The sequence below is a fragment of the Cyanistes caeruleus genome, chromosome 3, assembly GCF_971803275.1.
Source record: "Cyanistes caeruleus chromosome 3, bCyaCae1.hap1.1, whole genome shotgun sequence".
Lineage (NCBI taxonomy): Eukaryota > Metazoa > Chordata > Aves > Passeriformes > Paridae > Cyanistes > Cyanistes caeruleus.
Window position 1 is genome coordinate 110,984,761 of NC_141703.1, and position 18,466 is coordinate 111,003,226.

An 18,466-nucleotide genomic window follows, 5' to 3' on the forward strand; every position below is an offset into this window, starting at 1 on the left:
GCTGCCCTGTAACACTTCCAGGGATGGGCATTCACAGCTCCTCTTGGGCAACCTGTTCCAGAGCCTCACCACCCTCACAGGAAAGAATTTCTTCCTAAATTCTAATCTAAAGCTGTCCTCCCTCAGCTGAAGCCATTTCCCCCTTGTCCTATCACTCACTGCATGCCTGTGGGAATGGACACGTGCAGGTCACCAGGGGTGACCATCAAACCACAGCTGAAATGCAAAGAGATTTATTTCATCACATCTCTAACAATGCTGGGCAGCACAGACTCACAGGGTCTCAGGCTCTGGTAGGCTCAGCTCATCCATGGGCTGCTGCCTGCCCCAAAATATCAAAAAGCTTTATGCAGACAGAGTTTATCACAAGGCTGTGCCTTTATCATTTCTCTCTCCCAGCAGGAGACTCAAGCTTGTGGTTCAGAACGTGTTATCTCCACCCAGGAGTTCCTCCTCTCAAATCTGGCAGGGGATGAAAAACAATAGGTATAATGAAGGGAAAGTTTCCCACAGCACCATTGTTGGCATTCTCAGCTGCAGAAGCTGTTCCTTCTTCACTAAATCTTCTGATTTTAACCCTTTCCTCCCAATGATGCCCTGATAAAAACTCCCATCTTGCAGCCCCTTTAGGTGCTGGAAGGCAGCTATAAGGTCTCCCCAGAACCTTCTCTTTTCCAGGCTGAATGGCCCCAACTTTCTCAGCCTGTTTTCATAGGAGAGGTGTTCCAGCTCTCTGATCGACATTCCCAGTCAGTGGGAACTTCATTAGAATGCTGTGACTTCTCAAATGTGTTCGATTGTGGCTTAGCCACTTCCTCAGGCCATTCCTTCAGGCCTTGTGGATGTTTCTCATCTGGACCCATGGATTTTGCACCTTTGGTTCCATAGGTGTTCCTGAGTCTTCTCCTGCTGCAGGCCTGTCCCAGTGAGATGTGCAAGTCCTATTCTCCCTCACTCTGAGCCCTCTCAGGCACCTGAGAATAGTGAAATGGCTCTGTCCTGGTCAGCCTGGGAGGTCAAGGATCCTTCCCACGCCTGGCAGCACAGTAGTGGGTGCTCCAAAGCCCTGAGACCCTGGTAACATCTGTGCATCCTGGTTCTTGTGGCTGCTGCTCTGGCTGTGTGGGAGGTGAGGATGGCCAGCCCTGCAGTCCCCCTGGAGAAGGCATTCCCTTCATCTTGCCACTGCCATCCAGCAACAAAACACTGATAGCCCTGGGCACCTTGCTTGGGTGGTTGATGGCTCTGTTCTTCTCCAGCAGCCTCACCCAGCCTGTGCTCTTCATTCCTCAGCTCCTGCTAAATAGCTCCAGCAACTTCTCAAGGACTTCCTCTCAGATGCCTTTTTTTGAGGATTAGGAAAATAAATCCATACTCAACTTGATTATGTCCAGTTATATCTTGCTGCTGCCTTGAAAATGCTGCTGAGATTTGTGCCCCTGGATCCTCTGTTGGCATGTTGAATAACACTGGCCTAGGTAGCAAGGAGAATGTTGTTTTGTAGGATACCTTTTAATCTTCTTATCATCATTTGTAGTAATTGGTGCTGCTTTCCATCACCATTTACCCCTTGTTGTGGCATGGTCTTCTTTTGCCAGGTTCCTAAGATTGGTGCTAAAATCCAGATGAATTCACACTGTCTTCCTTTGTCTGCCCAATCTTCCACTGAGCTGTAAAAACCTTTCAGGGTAGATTGTGCCAATCAGTTTCTCAGACTTTTTCTTTTCTTTTTGTTCTTTCCTGTGTCTCAGTAAGTTCTATAGGGAATGCTTAGAAATATAGGCTTGTTTTTTTTTTATTTTTTGTGCTTACTTAATACTGTGCCTATATTGCAAAGTAAGTTCAGAGGTTGAAATGCATTTCTGAGTCATCAACATGAGCATTAAGACAAAGCATTAAGACTTTTGGAGCTGCCTAGGGGATCCAAATGCCAATGTACCTCTAAACTGAGAAGAAACAAAATATCCTGATTCCTTAGCATTGTTGGCTTGTACAAAACTTAATAATTAGCCTAATGGCAAAACCATCTTCTCATTAAATTACGTTTGTTTGTGTCAGCAGAAAAGGCTTTGACTTTCTTGCACACAAAAAGGTCATAAGCTGAAAAATGCAAAGTTCATCCTAAAGGTCTTGTTTCTATTTTGCCTTCATATCAACTGGAACGCTGATTTGCAAATGCTAGCACATTAGAAGTCATTCCCCTGTTTATTTTTTTCTCTCCTTTGTTCCTGAGATTCCTGTTCTGAGCTACCATGCATCACCTCAGAGCAGCAGCAGCTGCTGTGGTGGGGACAGCATCTGTGGGGAGAAGACTGAAAGCACCAAGATGTGTGTTCAGCAACTTCTGTAAATGTCAGATTTAAATTTGTTTCTGCACATAAGTCAGAATCTTCAAATCTAAAAGACAGCTGTTGCTCCAGGGGGACTGGGACTCTGCCTTGGGATATGATGAAGAACTGAAAAAAATCTGGTCTTTGGTGCAGCACTTTGTTCAAACTCTGCCCAGGGAAGGAGCTGTTCAAGGTGGCAAACCTACAAACCTGCTTACTATCTCAAGCCTAAAAGATACCACCTCGATTTACAGCTGCTTTTAAGATTGTCTTTTGAGAAGATACAAACCACTCTGGCATGCAGCTGATGAGAGTCTTCTAAAATGTATTTTTCAAAGGGCTTGTGTGGGTTGATATTTAATTTCTGCTACAGTTCTGAACAGTTCTAGAAGGACAGGAAACACACAAAGGACCCGATGCATCCTCTGTTTCTACCAGAGGACATATATTTTTTTGAATGAAAGAATTACAAGCCATTCTAAACAAAATTAGAAGCTTTTAGACAATGATGAGTCTAGAAAAGTAAAATATGTACTAAATATGCATTTTTTTTTTACATGTAATAAAGAAAAATAGTTATCTTATTGTGCTTCAGCACTTCATCCATGCATGATTTTTTATAGTACTTTGAAAATAGAACATTCCTTCTTGTTTTAAGACAGGTCCCTGAGTTTTTATTGTCTGTGAACAGGCATTGGATTGTACATTATAATTTATTTATTTTTACAAATACTTATAAATTTTAATGAATGTTTATATTTACAGAAAACTTTCAATATGCAAACTATATCCCTTTAAAATGCTCTGTAAACTAAATGAGGCTTAATGGATCAAACCCAAATCTTCTGAGTCCTGATGTGTCATCAAAAGTTGATAAACATTCTTAATCCTTAGGAGTGTTCTCCCACACTTCTAAAAACTTTTGTGGGTTGAGATTTATCCATGTGGGTCTCATGCATATCTTGGGATTCCATAACAAGTCCAAAAGAATCACTGGTAAAATACAGTGAGTTTTTAATGAGTAATAACAACTTTCTGTTCCTCTTTGGTGTTGATCACTTACAGCAAGAAGAAGAGTAAAACACATTTGTTCTGCCTCTTGGTGCACAATAATTTTTAACAAGTGCTGTTTTAAGAAGAATATGCATCTCTACTGCTAACAAATCTTTTCTTTCATTCTCTTTTACTAAAATAGTATATTCAAAATATCCCAGTTTTATCTGTTATAAAGTTTTAGCAAGTATCTGGACTAAAAAAGTGGTTTAGGTGATAAAAGCAGAAGACAACTATGGAAATTAATGCGTTTCTGCAGCTTCTCAAGCTACCAGTCTTCTAGGTGACTTTTATGAGGGAAATATACATTTAGTACAACATTTCTTTAAGCTGAATTGCATAAAACTTCAATTCTCAAATGAAGGACACGTGACAAGGTGTACCTTTCACACTTTGGGTTGTTTATTAATGGCATCAGTAAACAGAGAGTAATCTATGATTAAAATCTATTTTTGTTAGGCACTGAATATTAGAAACATTTCTTCAGACTTGACACAGGTTTAGATTCTGAGTGTGTTCTCTGCCACAGGGCCAGAATTTATATGGAAAGAAGACAGAGTACAGCAAATAGAGCCCATAGCTGCTACAATAGATAATTTTAGGTGTTTTTCATTTAATTCCATTTGCTATCCCAGTTAGGGTAAGGAAAAAAGGCGTTTCAAATGGAACTTGTTTTACTATTCCAGCCTTGCTCTTGTGAAATTTGGAAACAAGACAGCCTGCAAACACTGGTGGTTCATTTACAATTCTATTAAATTAATTTTTGTATGTTTGTATGCACACAACAACACAGTTGCTGTGTGTTATTAATGAATACAATGAAGCTGCTTTTTAATATGTACTTTATCTTCTTTTTTCCCCCACCACCTTTTTTTATTTTAAAGTCTAGTAAAAATTCATTTCCATGGGGATAATAAAAATGGAAAAGCTCAAATTCCCTCTAATTTGTAGCTTTCCTAATGTTTTCTGTAGTCCTTCCCCAGCCATGGGCAAATATTCTTGAGATAAAGTATTGTTCCATATCTAAATATAACCAGATGTTTTTTGTTTAAGAACATATGAAAATATTGACAGTATATTTAACTGTAGAAATAACTTGTTTCTTCCAACTTCAGAAAACAAATCACATTGAACTAAATATTGAAAAAATCTTTTAAAGGCACAAGGCCTCTATTTCTGCCCAAAACTGTACCCTCCACAGCCTGAATTTGACAATGAGTTTTGCTTGTTATTCATTTGGTTAAAAAGAAAAAAAAGTGCATTGGGTTTTTAGTTTGTTTGTGCTGGGTAGGCTTTTAAATGTTTTTTTTTCTCTTATTTCCCTGCAAGTGCTGTATAAAAAAAATTAAATGAAGCAAAATTAAGGGGTAGATTTTAATTTTTCTACATGTCATGGACCTTTTCATTTATTTAATTCCTACTTTAGGTTGTTTTTCCTGATGTGCAGAAGATAGAAAACAGAGGCAAGTCAGTTTTGAAGAAGGTCTTTGCAGCTACCACAGGCAGCATCAAGTGTTCCCAAGCCCATGCAAAGAGGTTTTGTCTTGTTTGTACTTGCTGCAATATTAGACCTGCTTATTAAACAGATTCATGATTCAAAGCTCTCTGGGAGCTGCAACAGCCAAACTCTGTTCTCTGCTATTTTGATGCAATAAGAAAACCATTCTTTTCTTACAGCTTCTGATTTCATGGACTAGTAGGTTTTGCTATAAATGGTGTAACTGTGTGTCTGCTTTTGAATTCCTCTCCTAGAGGAAGGATAATGCTGACAGTAACTACCATATCCAGATTTCTTTTCTTCTTTTCAAAAGGCCGTGCTCAATGTCGGTGTTTCTACAGCAATTTATTTCCAGCATTTCCCTGTATTTATTTTTACACTGCAAGCTGCACACAATGGTCTGAGAAACTTATTTCAAACAAAAAACTGTGCTTTCAGAAAGCCAACAAGAAATCTTAGGCCTTTCAAAACAGAGTGGCACAACAATATGTGACTGGCATCTAGGCCACTAATGATGGCATGGTGATTCAAAGCTCTAATAGTTTTAAATGGTCTGAAAATAGAAAGCTTGGATTTGGAGGGTTTGTTATGTGTTTGAAGAAAAAAGAATATAGGAAAAGCTATGGCAATCTATTTCAATTAAAAGCTTAGTCTGGGGTGGTGGCTGTGATCTGGTCATGGAAGGTTTACTGCAGATAAATAACTTGCTAAAAGGATTGTATATTCTTTTTTTAAGGAGAAGGGTTTGTGGGGGGGAAAGACAACTCAAGGCAAGTGTATTAAACATCCAGATAAAGGAGTTGGTAAATTCACCCTCAGGAACAGCTCCTTTGTTGTTGTAGGAACATCCAACCTCTCTGATTTTGAGCTGTAAGTAGGACATTAGGATATAAAAGTTTAGATTAGTTGTAGTCTATAGCCTGAGACAAATATCACAGGTAAGTGGTCTTGGTTTTTTTCTTTTCATTTGTTATTTTTCCTATTGACATCAGACAAGGATTTTCTTTGGTGCAGGAGTGCTTGGTTAGATGGGTTGAGCTGCTTTAAGATTATTTGCAATGCTGTCAGGTTTTTAGGCATTCTCTATCCAAGCTATTAAACAAAGAAATCTTTTTCAGGGCAAGACAACTTCAGAGAACACTGTTGGGTTCTTAAGGATGGTCAGCAATTTCACTGAATTATTATTAAATATCCAGGATAAGAGTCTGTAAAAAAGAAAGTCTTTGATTCCTGTAGGTGCCTGCCTTGAACCCTTTGCAGGAAGTCCCTTAGCATTAATGATATTCAGTATAATTGATAATTAAAAAGCATTATGCGTGACACTTGGAACTGTTGCCTAATAAATCCAAAATTTAGTTTATTGCAAAGAAACTGACTTGTTGAAAACTTTTTTCTTCTTATGGGAAGCAAATTACAAAGTCTTTTTTCATTTATAAAGCACATTTTTGGTAGCAAGGACAACAATTTTAATACTGAGTTTTTTTAAGAGTTGCTAAAATTAATGACACTTAAACGATGAAATTTTACCTTTTTAAAAAATTACAGTGTTAAAAAGGCAAATTGAATCTGGGTGTTGTGAAAGAAACCTTAGACTATTAGATCTCAACTGACTGTTCCTAAGTCAAAACCAAATTTTAAAGTTTGGACATAGATTCACTTTGATTGAACTCATTAACTTAAAAGTATGTTTCTGTTTGTGATTGGTGCTAATCCATAAGCTTGTAACTAATAATATAATTGATGTTTACTATTTTTTTAAAATAATTCTTGAGGAGGTGTGTTGAGTCAGATGGAGTGGGAGGAGAAGAGCTGGACCCTGAAGTTTATAATATTTGTGTTTAAGAGGAAATTGTCATATTGCATAATATTTTTGTCATTTGATATTTTTATCCTGTGTTTAGCATTATGGTAGATCATTGTATTTTCATGAATTTGGTAGGGGTGGCTTGCATTTCCCTGCTCATTTTTATTTTCCTGCCTTTTTCAACCTTTATTTTTAGGCTCAATGAGGGTAGAAAAGAAATATGTCTGAGGGATAGCACTGGCAGCAAGACCCCATTTACACTCACCCATGAACAGCACAGGTACAGCATTATTGAATCTTTTAGAAATGAAACTATCAGCAAATAGAATATGCTGCACTTCTTTTTGTAGTGCCCCCCTAAGATTCAGCTGTGATAAAAAAAAGAAAGAAATATACAGAAGTTATAGATAACAATGCAATATGTTAGGAGGGGGAAGAATTTGTCACTAAATCCGTGCTCAGATATCAGCAAGTGCCATGGGATTTTACTAAATGTATCCAAAAGCACAAAATAGCTTTAGAAAATAATAAAATAATAAATTGTTTGGAAGGTAGTTAGAGGCTGTATCAATATGGAGCATATATACAGGTACAGAGAATGTTTATCTAATAGGGATGTACATGGATTTCAGTGCTTGGTAATGCCACATTCAGATTTTGTTGTGCATATTACAGCTGTAAGGCGCCTTTAACTCCAGTGTGGAATTATGTGGGTCTTGAAATTGAAGTATAAAGCTTTTACTGGCACATGTTTGATATAATTGTGCTACTTACTATCTGAAAACTTATTTGCAACCAAAAAATTTCTCTCAGTCTCCTCCTTGCCACACCTCAGTGTGTGTGGAGATAAAACAAGTGGTAAAGATCAGAGGAACCCCACTTTAGAGCTGCCTCAGAATGAGTTTTGTGTCATTCTGCCTTTTTAAACTGTGTGATTTTCAATTTCTAGAACTCCAGCTGTTAGGTCACCACAATGACCCAAACACCCCCGTGGCTCTGGGCAAGCTGAATTGTGTCTTTCCTCTGCAAAAATGGAAATGATGATATTTAACTTAAGGGTTTTGAATTGTTCAGTTGGGAAAAGTTATAGTGAGCTAAATATATTTACTATTTCTGATCCTTTAGACTGCTACACATGATTTCAAATAGCTTAAATATAAAATCTAAAGCAGTATCTGATTTGAGACAGGCAGTGCTGAGGAGTGAGGAAGAGAAAAGGAGAGAGGAAATAGTGCTGTTCTTATCCACTCTTCCCTGGATAAATGGACAATAACTACTCTGAGCTTCTTAATCTGGGATTTATACCAGTCTTAAATGTGCTTAGTACAGCACTGGTGAGAAGATGGGCTGTGTATTGTTGGTACCTCAAAAAGAAATGCTGTGAGTGGCATTCACAACTGGTGTGATATCCTTTAACTGCAGTAAATCATCTTAACCATCATGCAGGATTTTTATCCTAAAGATAACTGCTGTACTTGTATGAAATGTTTAGCTTGCTCAATTTCATAATCTTCTGAATCCAAAAAATTCTATATAAGCAATGCATGTTTTCTTCAGTGCTTTGTAGGCTTGAGCAACTGGTGTGGCTTGGGTAAAGAGCAGATTTACTACAATCCAGCAGTGAGTAGACAGAGCTTTCATTCATGTGTTATCTGTCTCATATGTGGAAAGGAGAAGTTGGAATGAATGACTGAATGATATCTGTTTGAGTTCTCTACCAAAAGATAATATTCCTGAGGTAACTTGTTCTTCTGTTTTCAAGATCTGAGCTGCTCCGACATTCGTTGCCTGGATTCTAGCATCAGAATATTTATATTTCATATTTCCTCATGGAAAAAGCTCATTGGGGGTGTTGTTTCTGTCAGGGAGAAGCCTGTAAAAATCCATTTCTTTCAATTGCTGCTAGGCTCCCACATCTGATTTTATAGCACCAAGGTCACATGCTTCACCAGTTCTTTCCTTCTCTGCTTCCAAATTTCTGGTTTGTGTTAAAATTAGGGATTTTCAGTGGACTGCATTTAAATCATAGCACATTGTCTTTATTCACCTTTTCGTGAGGAGATTTGCTCCAGTAATTTCTCCAATCTACTGGTTCAGTTTCTTTCTGAATCAGTGTGCAAATAAACAGTCATGGTGTGCCACACATGTTTCAGCCACCTGAAAAAAGGGAAAAATTGGAAAAATGAGTCTATGGAAAGCAACTGGCTCAGCTCCATTTCATCTGTTACAGTGCAAAAGAAAACAATTACCATGACATGACTAAAGATCTCTAAGGCTTCTGCAAGACATGATTTAAACTTATTTTCCAATACAAGCAAAGACATTTTCTTTGGGATGCACTGTCAATCTAACTCTAACCACACCCTGGAACGGCTGAAAAAGTGGAGTCACGAAATCTAGCACACAACTATGTGGTGTTAAGAATGGTGGTCTTACCTCTGTGCAGCTGAAGGCAAACTTTAAAGGTATTTAAACCTTGTGCAGAGATCATTTCATGCTCTGCTGAAAAGCTGTGAAACAGAGGGACTGCTTAGCTACACAGAAACTCACCCTGATCTGCATGGGAGGTTTAGGCTGACAAACTGTAATTACCTGAGGTTGAATCTGGCCAAGACACTGAGATGAACAGTTTTGCACTGAACAGGAGAGCCATGGGAACCTTACCAGCATCCATAAGTGGCTGAGAGCTTGGTTTATCACCTTGTGTTCCTTCAGAGGGAGATATTGTTGTATCCCCTCTGTCTCCTGTGCCTGGCTGACTGTCACAGGATAGAGGAGGAGTGGTGTTTGTGCACCCTGGGAATCCGACTGTGCAGGCTGAACATGAATTTTGACTCACACAGCTGTGCTGGAAGCAATGTGGAAGTGGTGGAGTGGCCATCCCTGGAGGTATTTAAATAATTTGTCCCTGAGGGATGTGGCTTAGAGGTGGATTTGGCAGTGCTGGGTTAATGGCTGGCCTTGAACTTAGGGGTCTTCTTACCACCTAAGCAATTCTGTGGTTCTAATGTTCAGACATCCTAATTCAGCAGCTAATCAGCTGGGTCAGTGATGATTCAAAATAAACACAGTGTGAAAACAAAGTAGGTTTAGTGTATTGAACCTGAACTGCCTGTAGAGTTTTACATGCTTTGCTAAATTGAAATTTCATACGCAGAGAATACCTGCAATACCACAGTGGCTTCTCAATCCCATGCCTTTGTGATAACTTCCTTTCAAGAGGAGAAAATAAAATGTAAACCTAATTGCTTAAACTCTGAAAAATGCTTTTCTTTGAACTCAATGAAGCACAAAGATGAATAGTTTATTACTAAAGGGAATTTAGCTCTATTTACAACTGCTTGTACTGTGAAATTGGTTATTTGTGATCTCTAAAGACTTGCCTTCTTTTCAGGGATATTGCTTGTAGCTCAGACTGCAGACTGAGAAAAGCAAGACTGGCTTTTCTGTCTCTGGAAAGCCAGGCTGTAAGAAAATTACAGACTCCAGGACAGCCTGTTTTAGTTTTTATGGAAAATAAATATAGAGCTTTACCAACTTTAGGATTCAAAGCAGGGAACTTGTTAAAAAAATCACTGAAATGTAAACTTACCACATCTGATGGTTTTAAAAGCAATTACTCTGAAATACTAGAAAAATGCTGTTCTATTTGTGCCTGCTAGTTCATTTGCATCTGCAACAATGTTAGGCCAGCTTTGAAAAACAGTCCTGAGCACAGATAGAGCAAATCCAGTTTGGTGTGATGGACAAATGCATCCCACATGAAGTTCTCAGTGTTTCTCAGTGTTTTTGTGAAACTTGTGATCGCTGTCTGGTGACCTCCTGCACAGCAGAAATGTAGGCCAGTGATTTAGCACTTGCACACAGATTTCTCAGCTGTTCTGGAAGTTCCCAGCTAAGCTGGCCAACTAAAATAGGAGCTCTTCCTTGTGCAGCAGGATAAACCAAGATTTTTAGGTATATCAGCATTTTTTTGGGTCATCCTGACACATAGAAGGATTGTGTCCAGCTCTGAGCAGCTGTGCTCCAGAGCAGGTTTCAAACTGACCTGAATTCAGGGAAGATCAGGTGAACAGTGAGATTCTCTTACCCAAAGGCACAGAAAGGGCTTGATTTGTGCAGCTCTGGCAAGAACTGAAAGGATCATCTCTGCAAGGTTTATTTTTTTTTCCAATAGGACTGTGTGGATGTGGGGATATTGGAGGAGGTAAGAAAGCTGACACTTCTCAAATAGCTTTTGATAGCTTGATAAGTGGGATGATCTAAAGAGGATAAAGCCACTAAAATAGCAGAGCAGGGAGACTGCTGAGACAGGAGGCACATTCCAGGTCTCTGCTCTTGAGAACAGGTTGTTTTTAGCAAATAGCTCAACTCTGCTAGGAAAAATATTGAAGGGCTACTTAAAAAAACATTTTTAAGATAATATGTGCCTGGTTTGAAATGCATCTCTGAAGGCACAGGATGGGTGATGATGATTTCTGGTTAGATTTTAAAACATTGGTGGAACTCACTACAGTCTGCATTGCAAAGAAAATGAATTGTTTTCACCAATTATCTATGAATAGGAGGTTAAACTCTATGCATGGTTTCTAGTGTACCTGCCCAGTTATGAGTCTCAATAATGCTACTGAGATTAGTAGTCTCAATAACACTGGCTAAATTAACTGAAAACATTCCTACTCTAGATGTACAGATATTCTCTGTGTGTCACACATGCATCCAGAGGACCTGAAGGTCTTGGTTTTTCTGTGAAACAAGCAGCTGTGATGTTTAGTCGCATTTCCATGAGAGATTGGTACAGCAGGTTTCATGCAAGATGTGCAGCTACTTAGATCATGCCAATAACACAATTTTAGTACCAAAAAAAGTTTAAAAATGCATTCAACCATCCATAGAATGTACTTTAAGAGCCACCACTTGTCAATATATTGTCAATTTATTACATTTAAATTAAACAAATACACAAAAATGATGGCATCTAAAACCTGCTTTCGAAGACCCAGAGCTTCACTATTGCTTGGTTTTTCTGGGTGTGTTTTTATCCTGCATCTTAATTTTGGCAAGCAGCTACCTTGGGTGGGTTCTGAGGAGATGGATCATGTTGCCAGCTCTGCTTGGTCTTAGCCCTGAGCCCTTGTGAGCAGCTGCTTGGTGTTTTGGCTCAGAAATTGTGTAAATCTGTCAGGGAGATGTGTCACACCTGTCTGTGGTGGAGCTGTTTGAGTATACTCATTGTCAGTACATCTCTATGACTTGCTACCTATGATCTTCCTGCTCTCAGCCATGGAGTTGGGATTTTAAGGCATTTAAACCCAATATTTTAATGAAGCCATATACAGCATTTACAGGGAAGGGTGAAACAATTTGAATTACCTTGGCATCTGAGGAAATGTTTGGTGAAGGGGTTAAAATTCAGTTTGCTTAGAGCTCTCATAAGGAAAGTTTTTGCCAACTTATCTCTCTTGTAGTGGGAGTTATGCCTTAGGAAAGGAAGATTTGAGTCAGCTTCAATCCTGGAAAAAGAAATTCAATATTGAAATAAACTCCTCCCTAAAGAGCAGGGGAACAACCTGTTCTCCTCATCCACCGTGAAAGGGACAAGAGCAGATTTTAACAAAAATTTTCATAAAATTTTTCAATGCTGCAATCACCTTTGGCTTTCTTATTCCCAAGCTGTTCTCATGACACAAATTATTTCCAGTGATCAGTTGGATTTGTCTTGTCAAACATTTGGATTTTTAATAAAAATAGTTTATAAAACTGTAGAAATGAAGGACAGAACTTGCATTTTGGTGACTCTAATAGTCTATGTGACAAAAAGATCAAATAAATGAGTGGATTAAAAAAAATCCTAACCTTCCTAAGCAGAAAAATAGAGAAAATTAATTGGGTAGTTTATTTGATGTGAATTATTCACTTTAGCTTGATTTCTAAGTTTTTCTTGTTATTGATGCTTAAGTAGAATAATGATGCAATATGCAAACTTAATTGTTCTTATTATCACTCTGAACACAGGTATTCTCTCATTGCTTTAAAAATGTGCATCTTTAGATGTACTTTTGAACAGTCAGTTTACATATTGATAGCTGATGATTTTGTGCTAAAATCCATGAAGTCTCATTCTGTGAATATTGGAAAACTAAGGACAAGTAAACATGATTAACTGCAGGCTGTGATGCTAAACATATTCCATTATTCAAGAAAATGTTTCTCTCTCAGGTAATGAGAAATTTATGGATTAGCCTTTTCCTCCTTCCCTGGTGGTTATTCCCTCCTATTGTTAAGAATCTAGGGGATAATATAATGAGATGCTCACTTGGTTACTATCAATAAGACTTCAAATGTTTCTTTTTTTTAGGAAGAAGCAGCCAAATTTATCCCAAGTGCAACATCAACAAAATCAATAATATAACAGTAATGAATGAAGAAAACTGCCTACATCACTGCAAGGTGTCTGTCTGACCATTTTGATTGAAAAAATTTTCAATTTTTGCCAGTCTGTGGAAAATCTGTGTCAGCACATTTGTGTCACAGACACCTTGCTGACCTCAGGAAGGGGCAGGGCTCAGTTCATGGGTGTGGATTTCCCAAAGATATCCAATAAGCAGCTGAACCTCTCAAAACCAAGCACCTCCTTGGAAACCAAGCATCTCCTCAGACAGCCTGATTCATAAGAATGGTTTTATTTTAAAGCCTTTTCCTCATTATCTTGCTTGGATTTTCATTGTAACACATGGCTTATCTTTAAAAAAATATACTAGAACTGTGTGCTCTTGCTATTGGTATGAAACGAATCTATCGTGAACTTACTGCTCATTTTTAATTAAAATTTATATTTTATAAAGCACGAGTCTTAGGCTGGCTGGCAATCATTCAGGCTCTTGGAACAGAAGATCTTAGCACAGCCTCATAGAAAATTCAGTGAGAACCTCCTGCAGGAGTTCCTTTTCCCACAATGAGATTTCAGTAAATTACTCCATCCCTTTCAAGAGTAATTGCAATAAATCTAGTATAACCAGCAAACATGAAATATGTCAGCCCATCACAGTTCATTACAATAGGATCTTCATTGTGGACTAATAATAAATAGTAATGCTCAGATAATGGCCAAGAAAATGTAACATCTGAGCATTGAAAGAACATAAATAAAGATTCTAACTCATTGGATCATGTTGGGAAGAGAATAAATGGAAGCCCTGTGGACTTTTATCAAAGTGATGGATGAGGGGTTTTCTTTTTTGACTACTGAAAATGCAAAGAAATAAAAAATGTATCCCATGCCCAGACTTCCAATGGTCTCCCTGCATTTTCAGCAGCTCTCCCCTCCCATGAATGATTGAGGACTCTGAGCCCAGAATGTGAAGGACACCTGCTCCGGCAGGAATGGTCGAGATCATAATCCAACTTGTAGCAGTACCTTGGGCATTTAAAGGGAACTTGTCAGTGAATCCTTCTGTGGGTTTTGTTTTGCTTTACTTCTCAGTGTTTGTAAAAAACCATGATTTCTGGAAAGCATAAGCTTATTTCCTTTTGCTCTCAGTTTGTCTCGTTTGAAAAGTGTTGGTTCCTTCCCTTCAGTTCTTTTTGGAGCGTGGTCCAATTCTGTATGTTTTTTTTTTTTTTCTGCAGTGCTGATCCTGTAAATCAGTAACAAGCAGTTATATTCATTTTTAATACTATTTTTTGCTCTTTCAAGCAGCTCTCTCGAAGCACACTGCAGCACATCTCAGCTGCAGCACAACACGTTTTATTTTAATCTTTCGCTGATACCAGCGGATGCACAGAAAACGCAACTTTCTTGCAAATTATAACTGAATAATTTAAAGCATGGACAGATTATTATTGTGAGCTCATGAAGGAGAAAATTAAAGGTTTAAGGGACAAACTCAATTCTGATCTAAAACTACCATAACATGTGGAGATAATAAAACGTACATCAGTAGTGAAAATTGGTCCAAATATAATTTCTGAATTGACAGTGTGTGTGGATAATCTTGTGATCACATTTTATTATTTTTCAGGCTGAAACAGAAGTAATCAAATCTCATTTGTCAAGGCTGGTTTCTTATTTTGAGCAGTTGAGGAGAATTTTTTTCCCCTGCAGCTTAGCAGGTGTGTTGAATTTGTGAATTGTATGGTAGAGGACAAAGATAGGACACCAGGCTTGACTAATGAATGTTCTGAACCATTGTGGAAATCCTAGTCTTTCTTTACTCTTATGGATTCTGTATTTCCAGCAATTTATAGCTGCTTACAGCTTCAGAAGCCTTTAATTTTTTGTGGTGGCATTTTCTTTGCGGAAACATTACTTATGTGTTTTTTGTATGGATACTAATTATTATTTACAGTGTTTGATTTAAATTAAAATAGTATGTATTTTACCCAAAATATATCAAGCACATGCATCTATTTCAAACTTCTGTTAAAGTGACTCCACTTCCATGGCTCAAGAGAAGTTTGAGAGATGCAATGTCTTGGTGTTTGAATAAAATGGTTCCACCTGAGTCCAGGAGGGTTGCCTTGCTTCTGCAGGAGTTTTGAAACTTAATTATCCTGTATTCTTCTCTCTTGTTTGGAATAATAACAGCTTTGTTACTTTCAGAAAATCAGAAGTGATTGCAACGTGGGTCTGGATGAAAAGCCCTCTTGTCTGGGATCCCAGTGCTGCAGGTGATTGTTAGACAGCAGGCCTGGTTGATTTCAGAGCTGACATGCATAATGTCTCAGCAAACTCCTGCTCTAGGCTTGCCCAGGTGTTATGATAATTTTCCTGTCCTGTGTGTGTAAAGATTTTAAAGTCCAAACTGGATTACTGAGATTGCCTGGTCTGATCTCCTGGATGGCACAACCTTTAATATAGCAGCTCCTGATTTTAATAGCAACATAATGTTGTTTGGAACTTAAACATGCTTTTCCCAATTTTATTTCTGCTTGTTTTTCAGAATGAATGTAATCCCTGGAAAATGTACATTTTCTTTTCCAAGGCTGTCTCCCTCCTACTGTTTTCATTCCAATGTTTACCGTCTTAGCACTGGGTAAAACTGCTCTAAATTTTCTGTCTAATTTTGCCTAGATCAGTCTCAGACCTTGTTGTTGCATCTGGTTGTGTCACTCATGACAACTTTCTGGTATTAGAAAATTACTTCCTGAATAAGCAGTTGTAGGCAGTGGGGAAGTTTCCTACTTGCTCATCTCTTGGCTAAGATACAGAATGTGAAGCAAGGGCTGCATGTACATTGCTCATGCAGGGTGTATGGCACTAAAACCCTCCTCCCCAGCTTTTGAATACTTCATGACAGAGTTTACACAACCCCAATACATATTTAGAGCTCTGACCTGATAATTCCTTATTTAAACTCAGAAATAAGACAGAATTGTGAGTAACATGTTTTCCTGTTGACTTTGTAAGTCTTTCTGCCCATGCCAGAGTTTAGCCAGCACACTGTAGAAGCCTGAGGGTACTGTTGTGCTTGTGCTGAGGGACAGATGCAAACCCAGGCCAGTTCTGCCACTTCCTGCTTTTCCCAGCTTTTATCCCTCAATAGTCATATCAAACCCAAACAGTCCTCCAGGTTCCAACATTCTTACCACATAGAGGCACTTTTCATATGTTTTTTCCTCCCTTTTGTTCTCTGAAAGAAGGGCAGCCACATCTACTGCTTCAGATCTTTATAAAATTTAATTTTTAAACAGTGTCATAGTTCTCAGCAGAGAGATCAAACCAGAGTTGCATCAAATTGCATTCTGACCTCAAGGTATTATCCTCAAACTGAAGTCCATGGTGCTTCCCCTCATTAGTTTAATGAATGCTACAGCAGTTCGTCTCGCTTGACTTTTTTCATAAATAATTGGAAGTCCTTTGTTGCCATGGCTTAATATCATTTCATGCCCTATCCCTTAATGATTCACAGCCAATTTGTTAATCCAGAACTCTATTTTCCCTGAAACACTCCTGTCCACAGTGATTATTCCCATAACTGCACCAAGCTCATTGAGAGCTCCAGCTCCTGCCTGTGAACCATTACTCCATCTCCATCACAACAGATGCTGAGGAAATTTACTACTTTACTCTGCTGATTCTCTCTGGAGTAGAAAATTTTGATCAGTTGCTTATTATGTGAACAGAGGGCTTGATAGTAACAAATTTGCATTACTTGTGTATTATCCTCCTGATCTGGGGAAGTTTCAGACTCAACGTGCTGCCTGCTGACTCAAGCTGAGCAGCTGCCAGTGTGACTGTGGATGCAAAGTGCTCATGCTGAATTTGCTGATTCCACTGCAAGGCTGAAGTTGTTGGGTGAGCAGCAGAATAGGAAAAATAGATAAAGCTGCCTTTGCTTTCCAGAGGTGTTTTTCTTTTCCACTGGTGAACTTGCAGAAATTTCCAAACCTGTGTCCCAATTGCTGTTGAGGTGTACTGTGGATGCAGATGTTCAGAATTTGAGATTCAGCTGGTTTATTTAGTAGTATTTTCAAACATACATTAACACTGTGTTTCAGATCAGAAGTGGGCTTTGGGAGGAAATCTTCCAGTGGTCACCACTCACCACACTTTGCCCCATGAAGTGCCCAAATTGGTTATTATTTGGACCAGTACAGAGTCAGGCACTTGTCTATAAAGAGGGATTGTTAAAATCAGAGAAGTGTAAACTCTTATTAATTTCTCACTTTTAAAAAGTTTCTCCTGGGTGCACAGATGATGTAGCTGTTAGTACCAGTCAGTCCTGGAATACCTTGAAAATTTGTAAGCTTTTTGTGAATATTAATTTTTATTCACTCTGGGTAGTAATGTGGAGAAGGGCAGTGAAGATCTCTGTTCAGTTCTTTTCTTTGTGTACTTTAAAAATTCAGTGGTGCATTTTACAGTATATTGGGTTTGAAATGGCCTGAAACAAGGGAGGTATGGCTGGGGGACACAGCAACATGTAAAAATGTGCATTTACAGGTAAACAAGTAAGAATATATCCCTGAATGAGGAGCAAATCACAAATAATACTCAGTTTTATCTCTGCACAAGTGTGCAGACGTCAATGACCAAGGATGTAACTGAAGACTGATTTAGTGCTAACAGCATAGCACCAATGGAGGGAAAATAGAGATGCACACTTGCACACTGTTTGCAGAAATAAATTCCTGAACTGAAATTCTTCTGTGGCCTTGTGCCCACGAGTATTCCAATTTTTTCTTGTGGTGGAGGAGTGGGGAGGAAAATCATGAAGTGAAGCCACTTGCCTATTTATGGAATGTACTGATTCACAAGCAAGGCATGTAGGTGCCCTGTTCTTGCACACAGCCAGAAAAACAGATTGGTTTGGTGCTGGGGAACACATGGGTTGTGTGCTGGCATCAGATTTAGTGTGAACTTGAAGGGTTTAATTTTTAGGAGGACATTTTTCCATATGTTTGCAGCTTTTAAATGGTGAGTTTTGTTAATATAAATCATGTCGCTGATTTTTCTGTGACCTTGCACGTATTAAATTCCCCGTACTCTGGCCAGTGGTCTGCATTTGTGTTTTCATTGAAAACAAAACAACCAAAAAAAGAACTCCCCCCAAAACCTCACCACAAAAATGATCAAAGCAAAAGAAGTTTTGTTCACCTATTTTGAATACATCCTTTTCCAACATATCCTCATTTTTCTGTCTCCTCTGGATTGTCACCAGTAGTGCAGCTGGCACAGATGATCTTACCATTGAGCTGAAGATCTACTTCTCTGTTAGGTGATCTTAAATATACTCTTTTCTTTTTTACAATTGTATTTTTTGGTGTCTTTTTTTTGTG

The 18,466-nt window shown here is 38.5% G+C and overlaps 1 long non-coding RNA gene across 1 annotated transcript; it reads left to right on the forward strand.

Annotated features, from left to right (window-relative positions):
- Positions 1–10,747: 10,747 nt before the first annotated feature.
- LOC147654445 (uncharacterized) lies at positions 10,748–17,829 on the forward strand. Its single transcript, XR_015283985.1, has 2 exons — positions 10,748–10,892; positions 13,044–17,829. It is a non-coding gene; the product is annotated as an uncharacterized LOC147654445 (long non-coding RNA).
- Positions 17,830–18,466: the final 637 nt, after the last annotated feature.